This window comes from Chiloscyllium plagiosum, chromosome 6, assembly GCF_004010195.1.
Source record: "Chiloscyllium plagiosum isolate BGI_BamShark_2017 chromosome 6, ASM401019v2, whole genome shotgun sequence".
In the NCBI taxonomy this organism is placed as follows: Eukaryota; Metazoa; Chordata; class Chondrichthyes; order Orectolobiformes; family Hemiscylliidae; genus Chiloscyllium; species Chiloscyllium plagiosum.
The window spans coordinates 85,056,654-85,063,397 of NC_057715.1; positions in this window are offsets into that span (position 1 = coordinate 85,056,654).

A 6,744-nucleotide genomic window follows, 5' to 3' on the forward strand; every position below is an offset into this window, starting at 1 on the left:
AGGGGGTGCATGTGTGAGTGTGGGAATGTGTGTGTCTGTAGGAGTGTGTGTGCGTGTGTCTGGGGTGGGGGGTTGTGAGTGTCTGTGAGAGAGAGTGTATATGTGTGTGCGTGAATGTAGAGTGATCTAAGCCTCTGAGAGGATGCATGTGGGAGTGTGGGAGTGTGTGTGTGAGTGTCTACGTGCGTATCTGTGTACATGTGTGTCCATGTGTATGTGTGTGTATAGGAGTGCCTGTGTGTGTATGTAGGAGTGTGTGTCTGTGTGTGTGTGTGTGTGTGTATAGTGCAAATGTGGTCACCTGTAGTGCGACATGAACCCAAAGTCCCGGTTGAGGCCCTCCCTATGGGTACGGAAGTTAGCTATCAGCCTCTGCTTGGCCACTTTTCGCTGCTGCCTGTCCTGAAGTCCGCCTTGGAGGATGGTCACCCAAAGGTCCGAGGTTGAATGATTGACCGGAAGAGATTGAAGTCCTGAGCAAGGGTCTCAACTTCTGCCCCACCACCAAAATGGACCCGTTAGTTCTTGCAGCAGACACGGAGGAGTTTATCAGATGAATGAGAGTCCGGGAATTCTTTCAAGATGCCAGCAATGATCCCAATGAGCCCACTGATGAACTGGAACAGTCATCACAGGGATCTGTAGAGGAGCGACCAAAGAAGGTGGCAACTTGGACCCCACCGGAGGGACGCTGCCCTGGGCTTGACATATATGCTCGAACTGTCAGGAAATATATAAATGCCAGATTCATCAGCCGTACCCACAAGGTAGAGCAAAATATCACCCATTCACAACGCAATGCCATCCAGGCTCTCAAAACCAATCACAACATTGTTATCAAACCAGCAGATAAAGGAGGAGCCATTGTCATTCAGAATAGAACAGATTACTGCAAGGAAGTGTACCGACAACTGAACAACCAGGAACACTACAGGCAACTACCAGCTGATCCGACCAAAGAACACACCTGTGAATTAAACACATTGATCAGAACTTTGGATCCAGTCCTTCAGAGTTCCCTATGCTCTCTCATCCCACGTACTTCTCATCTAGGCGACTTCTACTGCCTTCCAAAGGTACATAAAGCCAATACACAAGGACGTCCCATGGTATCAGGCAATGGGACCCTGTGTGAGAATCTCTCCGGCTATGTTGAAGGCATCTTGAAACCTGTTGTACAGGGGATCCCCAGCTTCTGTTGCAACACTACGGATTTCTTACAGAAACAGCACCCATGGACCAGTCGAACAGGGAACATTCCTCGTCACAATGGATGTTTCGGCGCTCTACACCAGCATCCCCCACAATGACGGCATCACAACAACAGCCTCAGTACTCAACACCAACAACTGCCAATCTCCAAACACCATCCTACAACTCATCTACTTTATCCTCGATCACAACGTCTTCACCTTTGACAACCAGTTCTACATCTAGACACATGGAATAGCTATGGGGACCAAATTTGCACCCCAATATGCCGACATCTTCATGCACATGTTCAATCAAGACTTCTTCTCTATGCAGGACCTCCAACCAACATTATACACAATGGGGAAACCGAGCAAAGGCTATAGCAACGAATGAATGGGCACTGCACAACAATCAACAGACAGGATTGTTCCCTCCCAGTTGGGGAACACTTCAGCGGTCCAGGACATTCAACCTTGGCCCTTTGGATGATCATCCTCCAAGGAGGACTTCGGGACAGGCAGCAACAAAAAGTGGCCAAGCAGAGACTGATAGCTAAGTTCCATACCCATAGGGAGGGCCACAACCTGGACCTTGGGTTCATGTCACACCACAGGTGACCACCATTGCACTATACACGCACACAGACACTCCTACATACACACACAGGCACTCCTATACACACACATACACACATAAACACGGACACACATGTACACAGACATTACTCTACACTCACATACACATAAATATACACTCTCTCTCTCACTCACAGACTCCCCTTCCCAGACAGACAGACAAGCACACACACACACACACAAAGACCCACATATATATATTTTGTGGGGTGAATTTGGACTTGCAGAGTTACATTGTACTTCACTCAAAAACTGCATGAATTCATGTAAAACTCTGTTATCTCACTTTTTAGTTTACAATCAATCTAAACATTATGGTAAAGACAGAGAACAGAGGGGGCTAACACCTTCAACATATTGTCTAGCTAACAGCCATTGTTACAGTTAACTGCAGAATGCAACTTTTAAAAAAAGGTTTTGTGATTTACACATGAAAGAAGTGAAACTATCATGGTTTTCTAACAGGTGAAAGCCTAAACAAACAATTAAGGTATTATTCAATGTATAATTTCAGTTACACCACACTGTAAACTTTTGCTATAAATTCTGTGTCTGACAATTGTGCCCTCCACAACCACCTGATGAAGGAGCGGCGCTCCGAAAGCTAGTGTGCTTCCAATTAGTTGGACTATCACTTGATGTTGTGTGATTTTTAACAAATGTTGGAGTCTGGGAAAGACAGAATGACTATCATATGAAAATCAGATGTTCACTGAGGTAATCATCGGTCATGCTGATGATGAGATGTTCTTAATTACATTCCAAGTAAGGTGTATGAAGTTTAGTTCTTTATCACTCAGTTTATTGAGCTTCAGGAGTGCTCCTTTCCCTCAAATGGTAGCTAGCTACGTGACGAAGGAGCAGCGTTCCAAAATCTTGTACTTCCAAATAAACCTGTTGGACTATAACCTGGTGTTATATGATTTTTAACTCTGTTACATGTGACTATAATAATGCATTACTGCTCAGTCTCCCAAATTCAACTCTCCATAAATTAAATCTCTGCTACCTTGTCCTAACTCACATTAAGTCTCATTCACACATTATTCCTGTATAACATTCCCTCTGATTTTTTTTCCGACTGCGTAGGTTTCTGAGGTCCATGCATGGCAGTGACTTCCAGAATCCGATGTCAATGCTGCAATTGCTGTGTGTGGAACTTTGGAGCAACTGGGTTCATTGCTCCTATACTTATTGTTCTACACTAACTCCTTCTTAAACAACACTTTGATTTTAAAATACATGTCCTTGTTTTCAAATCTCTCCATGTGCTGGCTCCTCCCTCTCTCTGTAATCTCTAGTTCTACAGCCTTTCTGAACTCTAATTCCAGTCTGTTGAGTGTCTCCAATTCTTAATCCCTCCATCATTAGTGATTGTGCAATCAGCTGTATAGACCCTAAGCCACAGAGCTCTCACCCTAAAACTCTCCAGTTCTCCACATCACTTTCCTTCATTAATACCATTAAAGCCTATCACATATATAAATGTTTGGTTATTTGACCTTGCCCAGCATTAGCCCTGAAGGTCTATTTGAGAGGTACATCACAGAATGTATAAAGTTAAAAATCACACAACACCAGGTTATAGTCCAACAAGTTTAATTGGAAGCACAGTAGCTTCTGAAAGCTAGTGTGCTTTCAATTAAACCTGTTGGACTATAACCTGGTGTTGTGTGATTTTTAACTTTGTACACCCCAGTCCAACACCGGCATCTCCAAATCACAGAATGTATGGCAGTAACCAGAGCTCTCTAACTAACTGGATACAGCTGGTGGAATGCTGTTACCTTGAATGAGAACAGCAGGTTTGTGCTTGATGGTGTGACTGCCACTCTTATGTGGATACACCTCAGTTATTCTAGTGATCTGTTGGAGGAAGCACTTCTATGTGATATGCCTACAAACCAAAAGCTAGTAATCTTCTCTTCCAAATCTGCTGTACTATTGGTTCACCTCTATAACACCAACAATGCAACTACAGAAGTGATTACAGCTGTCATATCTAAATTCAAATGTAAATCTATTTGCTTCAGCATTTGGAAACTCAGGCATTGGGCCCAGCAGTATATCATGGAGTCTGATCAAGAATTAATAAGAACTTTCTTCTTCTAAATATTCTTTTGTCCTATCTAAATTTACATACAAATAAATGTACAAATTAGGAGCAGCAACAGATTACTTGGACACTCGAGCCTGATCTAACATTTAATTAAATCATTGCTGATTAACTTTACTATTTGAGCCTATCCAAACTTTTGTCACAAAACAACCTGCCCAATCCAGGTATTAATCAAGTAAACTTTCTCTGAACTGCTTCAAATGCATTTACATCTTTCCTTAAATAAGCAGACCAATATCATATGCAGTACTCTTGATGTGGTGTCACCAATGCCCCGTATAACTGAAGTATAACCTCCCTAGTTCCTTATTTAATGTTCCTCAAAATAAATGATAGAATTCAATAGCTTTCCAAATTACTTGCTGTACATGCATACCAGCTTTTGATGATTCACACAGTAAGACACCACATCCCTCTGTATCTCAGAGCTCTGCAATTACTCACCATTTAACAGTCAAAATCCTAGAATTCGCTCCCTAATGGAATTGTGGGTCAACTCACAGCAGATGGACTGCAGCAGTTCAAGAAGACAGCTCAGTACCATCTCCTCAAGGGCAACTAAGGTTGGGCAATAAGTACTGGCCAGCCATGTGGGGCCCATGTTCCACAAATGTTTTTTTTCAATTAGGTAATATACATTATTTTATTCTTCCTGTCAAATGGATAATTTCATATTTTTCCTCATTGTAATCCATTTATAGAAATTTGCCCATTTATATAACCTATCTATGTCTTTCATAGCCTCTTATGTCCTCTTCACAAATCAATTTTGTACCTATCTTTGTTTTATCAGCAAATTTAGCCACAATGTCTTTGGTTTCTTCATCCGTGTCCTTTGTATGAATTGTAGAAAGTTGAGGCCTATGACTGTTCCCTCTGGCACACCGCTCATTGCATTTTGCCATTCAGAAAATGACCAATTTATGCCAACTTTCTGTTTCCCATTAGCTGGCCAATCTACTATCGATACTAAAATGCCACCCTCTTTGTCATGGTCTTTTCACTTCCACAATAACTTTTTATGAGTCTCCTTGTTAGTTCCTCACATAAGTCTAATAAATTGATGAAACGTGTTTGACCTTTCACAAAAAAATGTTGATTTTGCCTAAATCCCTTGAATTTGTTATGATTGCCCTACAATAGAAACTTTATTAATAGCTTCAAAAATCTTCCCTATGACATATGTTAACAGACTAGCCTGTAGTTTCTTGCTTTCCCTCACTTTGTGAATAAAGGAATGTTTATTATTTTCCAATATAATGTAACCTTCCTTGAATCTAAGGAATTTTGGAAAATTAAAACGAATACATCAATAGTCTAACTAGCCATTTCTTTTTTACCATAGGATTAAGACCACCAGGGCTTGGGAACTTGACAGGCTACAGCTCTAACAATTTCTTGCAGTCCTCCAATTCAAATTTTTCTTTCTTGTTGGTGCAGTGATTGGAATGAGGTCAGCCAGGTGGACGCCATAGAATATGAGTTCCCTGATTGGGACTGTTAACCTGGTGCAAACAGGGAGTCCTGGCTGACAGATATAAACAGGAGTGTCAGGGAGTTTTTTTCACTGCAAGAGCCCACTCTGAGTTAGCTGGGTCAGTGTCATGTACAATGCACGTGTAAATAAAGGACCTTAATGAAGGATACCAGCCTTTGTGGAATTATTTCAGTGGTGACAAGAGCAAAACAGGCCTTGAAGAGATTTACTCACAACAGTGTTTTTTGAGTTAGGATAAGCATTTCTAGCATCATACCGTTCTTTGGGAAGCTTGTCTCATTTGATCCTGCCGTTGAAAACTGGGCCCAGTGGAAAGAATGTGGTATTTTTTCCAGGTAAGTTACATTGAGTCAAACATAAAGCAATGGGTAATTCTCCTGACAGCTTGTGGACCTTCAGCTTTTTCAGTCATTAAAAGCTTGACCTTCCCTGGGGCACCAGATACTAAAACCTTTCAACAGTTGATGGATTTACCTAAGGTATATTATAACCCCAAGCCTCCTCTAATTCTCAAATGCTATCTTTTTATTCAGTAGTTTGAGAACAGGAGAATTAGCATTGGAATTTTTTGCAAGGTTAAGATGACTGGCAGAGGCATGTGATTTTGGTTTAACCCTAAGTATCTATAAGAATAATAAAGTGGTAATAGTAGGGGATTTAAAATTTCCAAACATAGTCTGGGACTGCTTGAGTGTTAAGGGCTTGGGTGGAGAGGAAATATTAAGCATGTACAAGAAACGTTTCTTATTCAGTATGTGGATTATCTACTAGAGAAGAAGCAAAACTTGACCTTCTCTTGGGAAACAGGTCAGGGCAAGTGACTGAGATGTCAGTGGGGGAGCAGTATGGGACCACTGATCATTATTCTATTAGTTTTGAAATAGTGATGGGAAAGGATAGACCTGATCTAAAAGTCAAAATTCAAAATTGGAGGAACGCAAATTTTGACAGTATTAGGCAAGATCCTTCAAAAGTTGTTTGGGGGGGCAATTATTCACAGGTAAAGGGACGGCTGGAAAATGGGAAGCCTTCAAAACTGAAATAATGAGATTCCAGAGACACTATATTCCTGTTAGGGTGAAAGGTAAGGCTGATAGGTGTAGGGAATGCTGGAGAAATTGATTAGAGAAATTGAGGTTCTAGTCAAGAAAAAGAAGGAAGTATTTATTGGGTATAGACAGCAGGGATAGAGTGAATCCCTAGAAGAGTATAAAACAAGTAGGTTTATACTCAAGAGGGAAATCAAGAGGGCAAAAAGGGGACATGAGATAGATTTGGCAAATAGGGTTAAAGGAAAT